The sequence below is a fragment of the Myotis daubentonii genome, chromosome 3 (genome assembly GCF_963259705.1).
Source record: "Myotis daubentonii chromosome 3, mMyoDau2.1, whole genome shotgun sequence".
Taxonomy (NCBI): Eukaryota; Metazoa; Chordata; class Mammalia; order Chiroptera; family Vespertilionidae; genus Myotis; species Myotis daubentonii.
The window spans coordinates 165,296,971-165,316,687 of NC_081842.1; positions in this window are offsets into that span (position 1 = coordinate 165,296,971).

Genomic DNA, 19,717 nt, shown 5'->3' on the forward strand with positions numbered 1-19,717 from the left:
CTTAGATTAATATTTTTCTTATAAAATTTTTATTATATAATTTATATAATGTTATGTTAATACAAATAAATCTTTCAAAACATTCTTTAGTCTCATACGTTTTAGGCAATATTTTATTCAATTACTAGTAGAAGGTGTATTTACAACAGGGATAAGTTCCATGGGACAATTTGAGAATTCTGCCTACCATATAACCTTTTAAAGATTCTTTTATAAGGGAAATATCTTATTTTATTTATATTTATTTTTTAAATATTACAGATGGCCCTAACTGGTTTGGCTCAGTGGATAGACCGTCGGCCTGTGGACTGAAAGGTCTCAGGTTCGATTATGGTCAAGGGCATGTACCTTGGTTGCAGGCACATCCCCAGTAGGAGGTGTGCAGGATGTAGCTGATCGATGTTTCTCTCTCATCGATGTTTCTAACTCTCTATCCCTCTCCCTTCCTCTCTGTAAATAAATCAATAAAATATATATATTTTTAAAAAATGTATTACAGATGTCTCCCCCCCCCCCCATTGACCCTTCTAGCAGGCATCCATGCCCCCAATCCCTATCTCCCCTCACACCCCCTACTCCTCCCATTCTAGGCCTTCACCACACTATTGTCTGTGTCACGTATGCATATAAATTCTTTGGTTAATTTCTTCCCACTCACCCGCCCACCCCTGCCTTCCCTCTGAGATTCAACAGTCTGTTCCATGCTTCTATGTCTCTCAATCTATTTTATTCATCAGCTTATTTTGTTCTTTAGGTATATATTTTTAATAGTAAAATCTTTCAGTATTTTCTTATCTTAAAATCTTTATATAATTTCACTCTTGAATGATTATTTAAGATATAGAGTTGACAGTATGTTGACAGTAATATTCTTTCAGCTTGAAAATGTTTTTCTATTGTCTTCTTACCTCTGTTATTGCTATATAAACTTCAGTTAAATTTTTAATCTTTGTAGCAAGTCTATTCTTTTTTATAGTTTATTCTTTAAATTTTCTTTAGTTTTTTATTTCCTGCAATTCCACTAAGGTCTAGGAAGTGTGGACTTAGTTTATTTATCCTGTTTGTTATATTTCCTGAGTCTAAGGATACATGTCTTTTAACAATTTTGGAAAATTCTCAACCACTATCTATTGAAAATTAATTCTCTTTTCTTTTTTATTTCCTTGTGAAATACCTATCAAACTTTTGTTCTGAAACATTTACTAGACATGTATAACCTTTTTATTCTATCCTCCCTTTCTCTGCATTGTGCTTTAAATTGTATCTTTCATTTCACTGAACAGGATTCTGAAGTTCATTGATCCATGTTCTAGTGTACTAATCCCCTTTTCAATTGTATTAATATGTACTTAATTCACCTATTGACTAGTTAATTTAAATGACGTTGCCTTTTATTTATTTGTAGTCATTCTCTTTGGTTCTTTTTTATATTTACCTGGTATTTTTTCTGTTTCTTTTTTAAAATTATCTTACTTCCTTAATTATATCTTAATGTATTAAAACATACTAATTTATCATCATTTGGAAACTAAAATAGCAATGATTGTTTCATGCAAGAATTATCCATGGATCCTAAAATTAAATCAGTGAAAGTTTGATAAGAAAGTGGATATTTGCATAATCTTAAACTATCTCTCCATAGGAAATTTATTTATTACAAAAGAGGAGTAGTAATTCTATAGTGAAGAAGCCTGGCACACATTACTCAGTGCTCAAAGTTAACTTTCACATAATAGGGAAAATAGACATGATTTGCCTCCCGACAGAATGTACTAAGACGGATACAATATTACCTTTGTGGAATGCCAGCCCAAAATGCCTAACCTGAATCTAGTCATAAGGCTTTGTTCCCCACCAAGTGTAATTTCCTTTTTGAGAGCTATCAAGCTCTATGAATCTATAATGATGTAATATACATGACCTATTTATTCAGAGTCCATGACTTGAAGTTGTATGAACCTGATTTTGAAATCATGATCCACAATCCACCTTGAAGATACACAAAAGTAAAGCTGAAATTACTCTGGAGAAAGCTGTTGATAAGTTGTGCATTTCTACTTCTGTAGGATAAAAGTATGATGCCTCCTCTACTTCATCTAAATAAGAAAGAGAGCCTCAAGGGAATTATTCAGAAGGAATATCCTATTATCTTTGAGTTTGGAAGTCTAAGAATGGCAAGAGAAGCTGGAGCTAGATTGGCTACAGGCAGAAGAAGAGAGAGGAAAAGGACTACTTTGGGAATTAAAAGCTCTTCCACCAAGAGCGTGGTAGGACAAGGATGAACCAGGTGTGCTCCTGGATCAAATATGGCCACACAGGAGCTACTTTGAATTCCACCTCCCACCCTGAGAAACTGAATGGATGAAGGTGAACTCTGATGAAATAGTTAATAATTGCCACAAGCTCAGAGGCTGAAGGAAGCAGCCAGCAAGCAACAAAGAAGCGTCAAGGAAGTTGCAATTGAAAAGATCCAGTGAGATATCATTGAAGAACTCACGAAAACATCCTACAAGAGGAAGAACCGGCTTTGGAACACTGCCACACTCACAGATTACTTCCATGCTACTCAAGTAAGATCTTTCCTGTTGCTTACCTGTCTTCCCACCTACACCCTGGATTATTGTTCCTCCCTCTCCTTTTGTTAAAGTAAGTTACTTCTCTGACAGAAAAGGCCTAAAACAGTGAGAGGAGGAGAAAAGAGAGAAGCCAAGCATGTTCTCTGTCATTCTGAACTCCCAGCCTAAAGCAATACCAAAATGGGGAAGGAGGGTGAGGAGGGGGGTGGTGGTAGTGATAAGAATAAGAAGCAGTGACGATCACATTTTTAGTTCTGTAATGACATTATGATTATGCATAAAATTGACTGGAATACTGGCATTATCTGAGCACACTGAAAAGATTCTGCTATGATTTCATTGTAGCAGTGAAAAAGAAAGCCCACAGAGTGAGTTTGAAGGGACAGCAGTGAACAAGAATACAGATATATGTTCTTTGTTTTGTTTCGTCATAGTTTCTGCTCATATGCTATTGAATTCAGCCCATTCAATATCCAGATTTCATTCACAACTGTTCCTGGCCATTTCTTAGTTTACTGGCAAAACTGAAACTGAAATTCAGGTACTATTTATACTATATGAGGATTTTCTTTTATTGGAGAGAGAGAGAGAGAGAGAGAGAGAGAGAGAGAGAGAGAGAGAGAATGATTGAATATTTAATACTTATTTGCATAATTAGAAAGCTTAGTTTCATCTCTGGATAACACTTGGCCCAAAGGATAAACGCATGCAAAGTCCTAGATTTGCAAAATCGTCTCTTCTAGAAGGACCAGCCAAGTCCGGGCTAGCTTGGGTGTGGAATTCCCCAGACATGAGGCCAGGACGTTGAGAGGCCAGGATTTCCCTGGGGAGCCAGACCTCATGGAGAGAGCAGATGGTTTCCAAAGTAAAGCCCAGAGAGAGAGCTCTCCAAGGGGGACCAGATCTTAGGGTTTTGGCAGGGAGGAGGTTATTTCTCTAGCAGAGTGAAAACATCCCCACGCCCCCAAGTTCACTTCCCTGCTCGCATACAACTTGCAGAACACGCACTCCACCACGACAACACACAGCAGTGGTGTTCACCACTAAAGGATGATCATATTTTCCTGTTGAACGCAGTGGGATTTTCAAACAGATTATGAGGAGCCTGTGTTTTGTCGATAAACCTCTAGTAAGATCCAGAGGGAAACCAGAACACAGACTTGGGATTTGAGACTGCAACTTGGCTAGTGACAGGAAACAGGCCTGGGCTGCCCTCCGTGTTGAGGGGCTGGCAGGGCGGGGGCGGGGGGCCAGGTGCAGAATGGGAAGGGGGTTTGGTGCAGGATCCGCTTTCAGCTCTGCATCAGTTGGAAACATCGCTCTCACTGGAAACCACGTAAATGAAAGGCAATCACAGCGCACAGGGGTGTGCTGTTTTATAAGACAGTATTTGTTTCCCAGAGGCCAACTATTTGCATGCAATTTGTGTTTTAATGTAGTATGGCCCCTATGAATTGTGAGAGGCAGGGCACCAGGCATAAATTGGAAGTGAGTTTTCTGCAAGAAATTTGCCATCTAAGCACGTTGCCAACGGTAAAGCTTTGAAAACCAGCATGTCAGTTTCCTTCAAGCAAACCCCGTGACATGGACTGGAAGACTTGATATTGACAGGAGGCTTTGAAGTTAGGTTTATTGCTTCTCCCTCTCCTTTTGTTAAATAAAAGTTACGTCTCTGCCTCATGCCTCCAAAAACAACTGCAAGTAATTTTTATTTACTTATAGATATTAAGAAGGGAACAAAAGTAAAACTGAAAATAGTAGCCAGTGTTCTTTTTGTTTGAAATTTAAAAACATTCATCAAGAACACATATTCCCAGCAATCATTCTTCATTAATGGCGGCCTTAATTATTTGTGCAAAATTTGATAGAGATTCAATGTTTAACTACAAAAAATGTAATAATAAAAGTATTGAATTATGACACAGAAAGTATTATAATAAGCTATCATAATAATAATAATAAATATTTCTCTGAATAATGATCCAAAAGATATGGCCCATTTAATTTCTTTATATACTCTTTTATTTCTAGCATTAAACATAAAAGAATCACCAATAAGAAATACTGATCAGATGTTCATGCTTTTTATCCATCCTGATTCTGACTTTATTATTAATGTTGACGGTAAAATAATATTCTTTATGTAGGTTTGATGTATTTAAAATAGGAGCCTGATGGAGAGGTATATTTAAAACAATTTCACTGAAGTAGCCTTTGCTCTCAGGCCTGAACTTGGTATGACTAGTACATAAAATAACCATTTATGTATATGGAGCCACAAAATAGTAAATGTGAAATCTTGCTTTTCCTGCTCTTCCTTTCCCAATCATTCTCTGAAGGTGTCTGCTATTAGTGAGCTGGCCTCTCCTAATTCTAGTAACAATCAGAGTAAGTCATATGCTGCTCTAAGAAAATATCTGATGAGAATATGAATTATTTTAATGTATTGAGAGAGATAAAAATGCATCGGTGCCTGACATCTATTAAAAACAATACCCCCTATTAAATGTTTAAGGAAGAAATAATATTACCGCAACACAAACTCTTTAAGAAAACCAAAAAGGAGGGAGTATTTCTCAACTCATTTTTATGAGGTCCACATTACCTTGATAAAGTAATATTTCTTGTGAACAGAAACTCAGAAATCCTTAACAAAATATTAACAAATGACATACAACAATACATAGAAAGATAATAAAGCATGCTGATGTGGGTTTTATCACATTTATGCAATGTTGGTTTTTAACATTTGAAAATCAATCCATGTAATTCATCATGTTAATTGAATTAAAATATATATTATTATTTTAATAGATATTGGAAAACTATTTAACAAAATCCAGTTCCCATGACTTTAAAAAACAAAACTGTCTTCAAACTAGGAACAGAAAGAAACTTCTTGAGTTTGACAAAGTGTATTGACAGAAAACTTGCAAGTAATATTATCTATATATATAAAAGCATGATATGCAAATTGACCAGACAGAAGAACAACCAGTCAATTATGACATGCACTGACCACCAGGGAGCAGACACTCAATGCAGGAGCTGCCCCCAGCCTGCAGGCCCCAATTGCCCCAGGCTCTGATGGCCCAATGGGGAATGGGGAAACAGAGGTGGGTGGCAGCAGACATGGGTGGCACCAGGGCCCCAATCGCCCCGCCAGTCGCTCCACACACAGAGGGTGACTGATGGCAGTGAGGGGTAGGGCCAGCGAGCGGGCGGGAATGGCCAACCTCTCTGGCCCTCCCCCCAGCCAGCAGGTTTGGATCACCTGATGGAAAATCAGGAACTGGGGGTAGGGGGGGGTGGCAGCAGACACAGGTGGCACCGGGGCCCCAATCTCCCTGATGGTCGCTCCACACACAGAGGGCAACCGGCAGTGTCAGGGGGTGAGGCTAGCTGCCAGCAGCCAGGGTAGATTGGCCCTGATCTCAGGCCTAGGGACCCTACCTGTGCACGGATTTCGTGCCCTGGGCCTCTAGTACTTGATAATGAAAGATTGAATGCTTTTCCTGAATATGCTACTCAATATAGTCAGGATAATGAACAGCTGATAAGGGTATGCTTAATTTATTTAACCAAAAGAAATGAAGATGGATAATAAGAAGGCTGAGGGCCCTAGCTCCAATTCTTGACACCTGATTTGGACCTGGACTAGTCCATTTTCAGACTTGCCTAAAAGAGAGGACCTATTCCCCTGAGAAAGGATGCTAGAGCAGCAAGGCAAGTGTCCATGGTAATGGTTTCCCTCATCCTTCTCCAAAGGGACTTAGGCCTTTCACTTAGTTGATCATGCTTTGGGGAAATGGAAATACCCAGACTTTTGGAGGACTGTTGGACATGATTGTACAAACTGACATTGAAGGAAGTGTTACCATAGCCCCTCCCATTAGAGCCAAGAGGAATCCTAATTTTGGTCTTGTTCACAGCAGGTCCATTGTGTTCACAAGACTACCCAGTGGCCAGTTCCCTAGGCCTTCAATGAATAATTGAATCTAATGAACAAAATAAACTGACAAACAAAATAGATCCAGAGACATGGAAGCATAGAAGAGACTGACAAATCGTAGAAGGAAGGCGGAGAGAAAGCAGCAAGAGATTAACTAAAGAACTTAGATGTATTTATGGATAACCCATGGATACAGACAAAGATGGGTTGAAGTCCTGGGGATGGGGCAAGAGTGGGGTGGAGGGGATCAATGGGGGGAAAAGGGGGACATCTGTAATACTTTCAACAATAAAGATAAATTTACCAAAAATTGTTGTGAGACATCCAAGATGTGATGCCAAGCAGGCAGTTATACAGGTACCTCTGGAGATATAAACTTGGGTATCACTGGAATGTACAAGGTAATTGAAACCATGGGTTTTTTTAAAAAAAAAAGTGATCATCTAGGGAGAGAAGATAGTTATAAGAGAAAGGGATCTAGGGCTAAGCCTGGAGAGATTCCATATAAAAAGATTAGTTAAAGCAGGCTGAACTTGAAAAAGAGGATACTGAGAGGCCCAATGATATAATTTATGTAGAAGCTATTTTACAATTTGTAAAGGTCCAGGCAAATGATATTTTTAATAATTAAATTGGTCCCACACCTCTCAAATGGGAATATGAGTGGCTCCAGATGTAAGCTGATTGAATCAAGAGACACCTCAAACCCCAGAATAAATAATGATATGATTTCCTTGAACATGAATTTTATACAATGAAAAGTAATTGTCGGTATTTTTATATGGAAAAAGTTATTTATTATAAAGTAAAATGGAAAATCAAGTCACTTTAAAGATTAAATATGATTTCAAAGAAACTTTATACTTGAGATAGCACACTGCGGAGAAATTCCTTTCACTGCCTACCTCTTCCTCATCTCTTGCTGTGAGCCTAGGAGTATTGGGTGGGGACATTTGAGAGCACTGCATGAGTTAGGGGCGAAGAATCTTCCTGGCAATAATGAAGGTTGTCCTCACTCTACTGTACATGATATCAAGCAAGTAGGGAACTGTTGAAAATACATTGGTCCTTTTAATTTATAATTTTTAAAAGTAACTATAAAAACACTCAAGCAAGGTATATAAAAGTGCAAAGAGCAAAACCAAAAATTCTTACCATTCAGAAATTACTAAAGTGAATGTTATATAAATATTATTTCCAACAATCCTCTTTGCCAATATACCAATATTGGGATAAGTACTTAAAGATAATTATTTTAAGAGATGATTCTATAGACTGAATTGTGTGTCTCCCCCATGCCTAATTCATGTGTTGAAGCCTTAACCCCACAAAGCAACAGCATAGGATCTTTAGGAAGTAATGAAGTTAAGTGAGGTGGTAAATATGGAACCCTAATCCAATAGACTGTGACCTTATAAGAATCTCTCCCCCCCCCCCATGTGAAGATAAATGAAAAGATGGCCATTTATAAGCCAAAAAGAAAGCCGTCATCAGAGAGTGATCTTCCTGGAATCCTGATCTTGACTTTCCTGCCTCCACAACTGTGAGGGGAAAAAAATTGTATTTAAGGTACTTACTCTATAGCATTTGTTATGGTAGCATGAAGTGACTAAGATGGATGAAAACTTTTAATTAAAAGTATAAATTTAATTGTATCTTAACATAAAATAAGTAAAGTGAGACAAAAAGGAATTATTGAAGGTTCCTAGAAGATTTACTTGTTTCTTGATACAGAGTTAAATTATTTGTACAAGCTTCCTTCATAAGCAAGAATTCACAATTCACTACATCCTTGTGAAAAAATGTGTATGGTGTTTAAAAATATTTTTCATATTTTTTTCAGTGTAAGACTGTATTTTTCATAATTTACATCTCATTGATTCTTGGAGAGGTAATCATATTTTTATTTTGGGGATCCATTCATATTCTCTCTTTTAAATATTATCTGCCACTTTATTTTTCTCTGTTCTGTTATATTGAGGTGTTAGAGATGTGTAAACTAAAGAAAGGAAGGAATTAGAAAATGCCTTTCAGCAATAATAACAGTTGTTTCCAACAGGAATCATCAGCAGTTGCTAAAAATCACCCTCTGCTGAAGATGTTGCCTTGTCTAAGGTTACCTCCTCCCAGTCCCCATCCAAAAGTCAGGAGAGTATATATGGGACTGCACCTGCGGATGCTGAATCAAGGGGTTAGCAGATAAAATTGGAGAAAAGAGAGTTTATGGTTATGAGAGCACTTTCCCAGTACACAGAATTTAAGCCTTGGTAAAGACCCTAGGAGACAGCACTAGGATGCTTCTAGAACCACTGGTAAAATCTTAGAAAAAGTAATAGCCCACACTAAGTGGAGGAATGCCCAGAATTGCCCTGGGAGAAGGTGGAAGAAGGATACTCTGTCAAAGCAATAAGGAATGTGCTCCTGAAGGGGGCATTAGGGTCATTAGAAGATTAATGGTGGCTGTCCTCTATAATTCAGGGCTGTTCCAGAATTAGGCTCCCTAGTAGCAATAGTGATACAAGTATTCAGAAATAATAGAAGAAAAATGGCAGCAGCAAGTAACCATCAGAAGCAAAATGAATAGAATTATGAGTGGCAATTTCAGAGTGACAGCCAAGGTAGAAAGGAAGGAATGGAAAACCTCCTTTGAATAGAGATTTATATTAGAGCTATAAAGATAGTTAATAGAACATAGTGTTTCTATAGGCAGGATGATGAACAGCTGATAAGGGTATACTTAATTTATTTAACCAAAAGAAATGAAGATAGATAATAAGAAGGCTGAGGGCCCTAGCCCCAATTCCTGACACCTGATTTGGACCTGGACTAGTCCATTTTCAGACTTTCCTAAAAGAAAGGACCTGTCCCCCTGAGAAAGGATGCTAGAGCAGCATGGCAAGTGTCCATGGTAATGGTTTCCATCATCCTTCTCCAAAGGGACTTAGGCCTTTCACTTCGTTGATCATGCTTTGGGGAAATGGAAATACCCAGACATTTGGAGGACTGTTGGACATGATTGTACAAACTGACATTGAAGGAAGTGTTACCATAGCCCCTCCCATTAGAGCCAAGAGGAATCCTAATTTTGGTCTTGTTCACAGCAGGTCCATTGTGTTCACAAGCCTATCCAGTAGCCAGTTCCCCAGGCCTTCAATGAATAATTGAAATGCACATACCCTCCTATAGGTTCCTTGGCCTGTGTGATAAAGAATAGCACAGTGATAAGCTTCTGGAACTGCCTCCTTCCTTTGGCCAAGTAATCAAGAGTATTATTATATTTTGGGTTGGGTTTTTAATGGCCAAAAAATATATAAAATAACTTTGGAAGAAGTGACATTGTTATGATATTCATCTATTAGTTCCCAGACAAATATGCCTTTCCAATTAGTCAAAGTTTCTTTATGTTTCAGTTCATGTGGTTTCCTACATGTAAATATCACATTTTTTGAGAAAGTTATTCTAAACATTTTAGATTTAATTGCCATTCATGAATAGAAAGCTCATTCCATTTCCTGAATGTTATTGGTTTCTGAAGAGTTCTTCAGCTTCCATTCTCATTCCTTAATCCAGGATGGGGAATGTCCTCCATGATTCAGAAACACACTCAGATGAAGAACACACATAAGGACAAAGAACCAATCCAATGTTGTTTTGTTTTAGGGAATAGAACAACTAATCATTTATTCAACAAATATTTATCAAAGGGTTGAACTAGGTGCTTTGTAGATATACAAGGATGAATATGTGGACCTTGTCCTCAAGAAGCTTATTAGTTTGTAAGAGAGATGTCTTCATATCAATAATAGTAACAATGACAACAAGAAAGGTAAGGCATGATTAGGTTAGAGGGCAAGAGAGAGGGAGTAAGGGAGAGAAGAGAAGAAGGGGAGAGAGAGGGAGAGTGGTGGGAATTGGAGTGGAGGTCCTGTCTTCTGAATGATGACATTGTGGGTGGATTAGGTACAGAGATCACCGTCAACCTTGGATAGGAGGCTCTCTGAGATAAAGAGAATGGTGGCAAGATGAATTCAGGGAAAAAATAGACATTCTTAGTGGTTGTCGAGATATAGAAACTGAAGAAATTCACCTTAGTTACCTTATTCTCTCTAAAGTAATATGCAAGGTCTATAGATAGTGGATGTTGGGATTTAAGAAGAAAGAAAGAGATTTTGAAATTGTTAACACAGGAGGTTGTACTAAGAGCAATGAAAGGTGGTGAAAGCAGGATTCATTAAGTGTGATCTTACAGAGCACCCACACCAGAATCACTCCTGAATATTTGGAAAAAACGAAGAGTCCCCAGTCCCACCCTAAACTAAGTGTTCAGATGAAGTTAGGTAGCTTGAAGTTGTATAGGAAACATTCAATTAATTCAAATGTTATATTAAGACCAAGGAATAAGAAACAAAAGCTGTCTTTAATGCTAATGGCCATAATAAAGATATTCTTAATATTGTGATAAAGCTCAGTTAATGACTTGTGGGAAGGTGACAAAAGACAGGAAATGAGGTGTGTGTGCGATAAAAAGTTAAAGAAAGAGTGGGAGGAGGAGAAAAAAAAAGGATGACAAAAGAGAAATCTTGGAGAAAATGAGAAAGAAACAAGACAGAGGAATTGGAAGAAGAAAGGGAAAAGGGGTAGGTACACAGTTACACAGGAAGAAATTCTTAAATGTGGGAAGGGATTAAGCATATTTTTGGTTAGTAATAGCACAGAATGCTTTTTAAGTTAGCTTTTTAAGTTAGAATAAATTATTTTCATCTTCTTCAAAATTCTGATTAGTAAACTTGCTACCTTTCTCCTATTTAGGAATTTTAGCTAGCAATGTGTTGGCTAAATCAAAGTTTCCTGGAGGGAGGATATTTTGCTGCAGCACTTTTTGCCATAGTTTAGCAAAATTACACCCTGATCTGGTATTCTTGGAGATTTCATATTCTGACTAGCCCTAGGACTCAAATAATAGGACATACTGGAAAAAAATCTGAGATGAGGGTTATAGATGGTTATTGTGGTTGGTAACCCAATCTTTGGTCACATACAAATCATTGGGTCAGTACTTTTTCTGTACTCACTTGTTACCTAGGTAACTAATCAACCAACTCTCTAATCTGGTTGCTATATCCCTAAAAGCACCATCACACCTGATTTAGATTCCTCTATAGGATAAATTAGAACCAAACGTCTTCATTATTATAAGCCAACATTCCTGTGTTAGATCTACAGCCTAACAGTGGTTGGCACCCATCACGGAAAACTTGGTACCTAGTTGATGAATAATATGGTGACTTTCTTGGAAATTCCTAAGTGAGGACTTGAAGAACAAAAGTAAAAACAATTAGGGAGAATTTTTCTTTCAGGTACTAAAATTTGGTATAAATGAAATTGTGTATTTTTGTAATGACGTTCTATGGAGTTGGGTGAGATTCAAAGAGGCATCTGCTGGAGAAAGGAATTTCTTTCAGCACAAGTTAAAGAAAGCCTGTGGCCTCTATATACTTTATACGCATCACAACACTCAACCCATTTTCTTCACGGCCAACAAGACACTCTCCTAATCCCCAAGGATTCAGAGTATTCTTTCATGATTTTCCTTCCCCACCATTTTACTGTCACCTGATTTAATGAATAAAGAGATGTTTCCAACAGAATGGGGCAAGTATGCAGTTCTTTTCTTCCAGAGATGGTCTTCTTAGCCCCTGAGCAATGTACTGTTAAAAGATTGGTTTCATTTGTTTGTTTCTTTTAATCCTCACCTGAGAAAATATGTTTTATATTGATTTTTTTTTTTTTGAGAAAGAGAAGGGAGAAGGAGAGAGAGAGAAAAAAATAAATGTGAGAAAGAAACATCGATGGACTGCCTCCCACACACGCCCTGATCGGGCCTCAAATGTGCAACCTGGGCATGTGTCCTGAGAGGAAATAGAATCCGAGATCTTTCTGTGCATGTGACAATGCTCCAACCAGCTGATCCACACCAGCCAGGGCAAAAGATTGTCTTTATATAGAAAAAATAATAGGCTTTTGCTATAACTTCATGGAAGATAGCCAAATTGGACAGAGATAGATTACTTTTTACATGAATTCTAATTGCATATTATTATAAAGTTTCTGAGGGCAATTTGAAATTATATCAATATCCCTATATCCATTGTATGCAAAAATAAAGCTTAAAAATAATATGAAACCATAAAAACATGCCTGTGTTTTGGCCCAGCAATTATAATTCCAAATAGCTATCCAAAGAAAACTGGCATACCACTAACAACCACTATGTGTTTATCAATCCCATTTATGTTCTTCCTGGGCACACAGCCCATGTCTTTCAGTCTTCTGTGCATACAGGTAGGAGTCCAAAGTCATGTGACTGAGCTCTTGCTAATTAAATGTGGGGGAAAGATGCATATGAATTGGCTCCACGATTATGGAAGGCAGCAAGCCCCAAGAACTATTGGGTTAGTTGGCAAGCTGGAGACCCAGGAGGCTGATGGTGTAGTTCTGGTCCAAAGGTAGGAAGGCTCAAAATCCAGGAAGAAACAATATATAAGTTTGAGTCTGAAGGAAAAAGACTGATGTCTCAGCTTGAAGGCAGTCGGGGAGGAAAGAATTCTCTCTTCCTTGGGGCAGAGTCAGACTTTTTGCTGTGTTCATGCCTTCAGCTGATTGGATAAGGCTCACCCACAGTAGGGGAGCAATTTGCTTTACTTATTCTACCCATGAAATGTTAATCTCATTCAAAAACACCTTCACAGAAACACTCAACATAATGGTTGACCAAATATCTGGACACTCTGTGGCCCAGTCAATTTGGCACATAAAATTAAAAATCACACAATGGTTATGAGTAGAGTTAATATTCTGACAGTGGCAGGTTTTGCCAAATTGGCTAGAATTTATAATAGTTCTCTCCAAAATTCCATTTTTTCACACAATTTGATAATTATTTTCAAAATTTAAGTAGAAGAGTGAGGGCCAAAAATAAACTAGATAAGCTTTAAAAAAATAAAACAGTAGCTACGAGTGTCCTTGCACTTTTATTACCTGTAAATAATAGTTATTTGCTATAACAAATTACTGCAAAATTAGCGGGTCAAAATAACTCAAGTTTATTTTCTTGCATTTCTTTAGACTAGAACCAATACAGGTGTCACTGGGGAAAGCAAGGTGTCTGCAGGGCTGCATTCATTTCTGGAGGCTCTAGAGCAGCGGTTCTCAACCTGTGGGTCGCGACCCCTTTGGGGGTCGAACGACCCTTTCACAGGGGTCGCCTAAGACCATCGGAAAAACATATATAATTACATATTGTTTTTGCGATTAATCACTATGCTTTAATTATGTTCAATTTGTAACAATGAAAATACATCCTGCATATCAGATATTTACATTATGATTCATAACAGTAGCAAAATACAGTTATGAAGTAGCAACGAAAATAATTTTATGGTTGGGGGTCACCACAACATGAGGAACTGTATTAAAGGGTCACGGCATTAGGAAGGTTGAGAACCACTGCTCTAGAGAAACAGTTTCCTTGCCTGGAAACTGGAAAAAGTTTCTACAGGCTGTTGACACTCCTGGCTCAGAGCCTCCTCCCTCCCTCTTCAAATACTACAATGTTGTGTGTGTCTTACCAGTCTTCCACAGTCTCATCTCCCTCTCTGATCTCAGCTGGGGAAGTTTCTCCCCTAGTCAAGGATTTGTGGATTAGATTGGGCCCACCTGGTTAATCCAGAATAATCCCCTCATATCAGGGCCCTTAATTTAGTCGTATCTGCCAAGTTCCTTTTGTGACACAAGGTAGCATGTTCGCAGGCTCCAGGGATCGGGATGTGCACATCTTTGGGGAGCCATTTTTCTGCCTATCACACCACTTATCGGAGTTAAAATCATATTTTATAAAATAGTTGGATATTGGCATAAGTCCATAGGATAGAGACCTAGAAAGAAAACTAGGTATATTTAGAAGCTTGGGCTTTTACTAGTAGGCTTTCATAGAAGCTTTAGGCCTTCTATGAGAAATGAGAATTGCAAATAATTATTTGATACGTGGCTCAGGGACAAGCCAAAAACAGATTTCCATATTATATTTTATGCAAAAATAAGTTTTTAAATAACATGAAAAGAGAAACTGTAAATCTTTTAGATGAAAACATTAGAGAATAGAGAATACGTTTATGGAATTTTAATAAAAAAGCATTTTCTTAGCAAAATAAAAAAGTAAATAAATAAAAGATTGATAAATCTGAGCATTTAAAATGAAAGCAATTTTCATAAAAAAAGACATTATAATTAAAGTGAAAAGACTGACACAGACAGGGACATATTTTGAAACCTATATCTTAATAACCAGTATGAAGAAAAAGACATATAAGCCAAAAGAGAAATGGATAAAGAATATGATCAGACAATTTATAGGAGTGTAAATAGTCAATAAAAAATATTCTCAATATCATGAGTAATCAGGGAAATTAAAAGAAAAACCTCAATGAGATTTAATATCACAACCATTACATTGACACAAATTAATTAGTAGGATAACATCAAGGGACAGTAATGATGTAAGGAAATAGCAATTCTTATTTATTGATGGTGGTAGTATCAACTGTTACAACCAGTTTAGAGAGCCATTTGGCTATAATTGAGATGGTGGAAGATGATCATTTTATAGGATTTAGCAATTTGACTCCTAGATTTTTCCTCTAGGGAAACTCTCTTATAAATGCTTAAGGCAACATGTACAAAAATGTTCACTTTCACATTGTTTGTAATAGTAAACAAACAAAAAACCTGCCAATAAGAGTCATGTTTTTTTCTGTGAATTCTCATACATATGTATGTTAATCAAAAGAATTGATTTTAAGAAACAGTCTGCCATCCTATGACATGGGGCCAATCTAGCAGTTACTGAGGATTTGGACGGGTCCCTCAGCAGGGGAATGGGTTAAGTACACATAAAGGGATGCTATGTTGTTAAATTGAAGGAACTAATCTACATGTATCAATATGAATAAGTCTTAAAAATGTGTTAATTAGAATGTTGTAAAAGGATAAATACAGCATAATGACATGTATGAAAATTGTTAAATGAAATGACGGTGCATCGTGTTCAGGAACGCATACTTATGTAGTGAAAGTACAAACATGTGAGTAAAAATAATTTCAGATAAGTTTTTACCTCTGAGGAAGGGTGAGCAGAAAAGGATAAAGGGGTGAGGATGTGTTTATGTCTATAAAAGAGGGCGATAACAGGCATATATTGAAAAATGCTAACATCTGCTTAATTTTGGTGGTGGGAAGCAGAGACCTGTTACATTATGTCCTGTACTTTCCTGAATATTTTATATTTCATATGAAATGTTTCATACTTTTTTTATAAAAGAAAGATAAGCAGAGGTTGCAAGAGATGAGAGAAAGACCAAGTGGTGAAAGACAGCAATCCCCTGAACTGCATATTATTTATTACTTTTTTCAACAGGTATTTATTACAGATTTGCTAAGTGACTTACTTTTGGGTTAGGAATTTGAACAAAATCCCATTTTTTTCAAAAGCCATGCCAGTAGTAATTACACCAGTGCTATTTACTAGCGGAACCCTCTGCCTCTGACTTCAGCCAGCTGAAGTCAAACCCAATAGGGATGCTTTCTGTTGTATAATACAGACCAGTCCAAGGGTTTGGTAACTGCTAGATTGTTCCTGTGTAATTGGATGGCTGCTGAATCTTTTCAGGACATACCGCTGCTCATTCACTCAGCTTCTTCCTCATCATTCAGTGAAAACTAAACCATCTGTTGTAATGAATATAAGGCTTCCTGCTTTCAATTCTATCTCCTGATTCCCCCACTAAATGCCGGTTGTCACTCTCAATTTAGAAAAACATCATTATACTCTCCAATTCTTCCTTTAAAATTTCCCTGCAAGGATCTCAAAGCACTTTATCCATTCCGGGGAGGCATTGCAGTTTGTCCCGGGGATTCAGCTGTGGTGTTAGCCCCAGGTTTAGACAGGACAAATGAAGATTTTTGAGAGTCCCAGGATTTTGTACCCATCACTTTGAAACTGAGAGCCAGTCCAGAAGCCAAGTATGAGTTGCTCCTCCTACACCTAAAATCTCAACAGCAGGCAGTGCTCAGGAAAAATTTCAGAAAAGTTTTCACAGACTTAGAATCTAACCCAATGGACACTGTGTCAGCTGTAGCTGTCAGGTTTTCAGCACTTTTCCGCTTGTAGGCTGTGGGTGGTCTCCAGGCTGCAGACCGGCTAGGGCTGGCTAATGAGTTGTATGGGAGTGGAGCAGGAGAGAGGTAGCTGGGGAAGAGAGGTCTATGGATGGTGAGCTGGTGGTGAGGGAAGCCTTTTCCCACTGAAACTATACATTAGAGTGGAAAGGCTGGACCTTAGAAGGGAAAGTAGGTTTTACAAACAAGACATCATTAATTAATTAAGGTGCTGGTATTTAGAATTGTAAGGGAAAAGGCGGGAAATACTTATTGAGCATAGGAAATGGAAAAGTTTGCCTAATCAATGGTTCTCAACCTTGGCTGCACATTAGAATCACCTAGGAATCTTTTTAAAATCCTGATTTTGGGGCCTTATCCTCCAGAAATTCTGTTTTTTTGTTACTAATGTTGTGGCCCCACCCCATAACAAAGAAACAGAATTTCTGGAGGATGAGGCCCAGAAATCAGGATTGTAAAAAGATTCCCAGGTGATTCTAATGTGCAGCCAAGGTTGAGAACCACTGGCTAAGTAATCATAAAGCAAGGAGCTTAAAAGTGAGTTAATCAGTTCTCTTAATAATCCTGTTGTCCTCCTTCCCTGCTTTCTGCTTCTCTTCCCTCCTTTCCTCTGTTTTTAGAAGCCTCTCTACTATCCGATCAGCAGGATCCATGTCATACCGTCAGGAAACAGCTCAGCAGTCCGACCTTCTTTGGTCCTGAAGCATGAGCTGCTCTCGATTGTTCTCTGAGACCCCGAGTAAGGATTCATTCGCTCAATTCAGAAATGTAACTTTTCATTTTCCACTCAGTTTTAAAACTAAAAACCAGTCCCTTAGCAATCTGGGTTTTTAAGAAAATATAACCTGTATGTCATGGTTAGACAGTAGCCTAATACAAATGAGTAAGAATATATACTGAACAAGACAATTAGTGGCTTCGCTGTGCAAGCACAGACGATCCATTTACTAACAAACTTCCATTCTGAATGACCAAACGGCGCTCTTCTTGTTTGAAGACTCTAGTAATCTGGCCCTTACTCTAAATATGGCCTCTCAGAAGAAACCCTAGGAGGCTCTGGCTTGCCCTTTCCATTGACAGATTCTGATCTCGACTCTATCAGGCCTATATCTTAAGTCTCTTTGTTAGGGACCAGCAATAAATTACCTGAGGTCAAGTTCTGTTTATACAGTGGACTGTTCTGAGAGAATTACCTTCTTGACTTAATAGCTTCCTTTCGGGTGACATTTCTCCCTGAAAGAAGACAAATTGTCTAAGGTCAGCCTGCAGATCAGCTCCGAGTGTAGGAGGAAATTGTAGTGGATCAGCCAAATTGCACCAGCTCTCCCCACCGGCATCAGACAGCGCACGGCCAGTCAGAGGCCCCCCTGAGGGACCGCAGCCACTGCGGGGGTGGGGGGGGGGGCGTTCCTTAATAAGCAAAAACCAGGTTTTTTCTTGGGCTGCTCTTGAGTCTTCTCTTTCCCTTCCCCACCCCCACCAACAAGGAAGGGAGAATGGGTTCAGGGCTGAGTTGCTCTGAACGAAATGGTTCAGAGCTGAGTTGCTTTTTTATTTCCCTCCATCTACAAAGGCTAACGGGGGAGTCTGAATGGGGAATCAGGGTGAGTCTCAGACAACTTGAGCTTGAATCTGCTGGGTTTCACCCACTGGGGTGGAGGCGTGAACTGCACAGTCATTTTGACTCAAGGGGAACCAAAAGTCAGCAGTGAGCTCAAAGTAATGAATAGGCTTCAGGGCACTAACAGCAGAGTGATTCATTCTTAAAGGTGATTGTCTTCTCCATGAAACAATTCAGAAGGACAATTGATGTAGCTCAGTCACCTACAAAGGAACTGGTGGCTTTGCCAAGTAAGTGGGTATTTTCCTCCTCCTTTGAAGGAGGGGAGGGGGAAACACACAGAGAAAGGGAGAAAAATAGAAATGCAAGTCTCTTTTTAATTAAGCATTTTATCCTTTGAAGTTATTCTGATTCTTTTTCACATTGATGATGTAATTTATGTAAATAATCATCTATCTATGAAAGGAGTGTGTCTGTCAAAAGCCGAAATAAAAAACATCCGTCATTTTGAAGTGATTAACATTCTCCAGATGTTTAAATCATCAGATTTCAGGAGTTTCTCTTTGTTGTGATAATGATATAGTATCCAGAACAAGAATGTTTACTTTTTTGTATGGGTCAAACGCAGATTTTTCACAATCCTATTAAGGCATGCAGTTCATTGTAATTGTATGTGCAGATGAAAGCATATTCAGTTATTATTATTCCCCTTAATTGTAAACTGCTGCTGGTAATTTTACTGTAAAGCTCAAACAAAAGGAGTGTACTTGAAAGGACCACCACTGCCCACTTATGTAATCAATTTATATATGTCAAGTTTGTACCGGGATGCTTATCCCTTCTGTTACCAGGCATGTGACATGCTACCACCCTGCAGCTCGGGGCCATGCACGCATGCCGCTGGCTCCCTGTGCAGGCTGCTTGGAAATACAGTACATGTCGGTGATAATGTTAAATGACAGCTCCCTACTATTTCCCCGAGGCCTGTTTGACCCTTGGGTTCAGGGTAAAACAGGAATGGTTCCGCTTACCTTCAAGGCCTGAGCATCCTCACCACCGGCAGATTTAACTTGGAGGCTCCGGGAAGCTCCCTGGAGGCCCAATTACCCTTGTTAGGGGACCTATTGGAACATTAATGACATGTAGGCACTTCATTCATAAAGTCGGGCTCGACCCATATCTAGCATTACCCCCCCCACACACACACACCCTGGCCGGCTTCAGATCTGAAATGCTTGTAGGGGTTTATTAAAACAGCTTGACTTGGGCACAAACCGACTACACGCTTATTATGTGTGCTACCTAAATGCAGACGAAACTGTGAGGGGGGTCTCAAATCCCCACATGCCCAGCTCTGTCCTGTAGAACTGCCGTTAGTTAAGAAACAAGAGATAC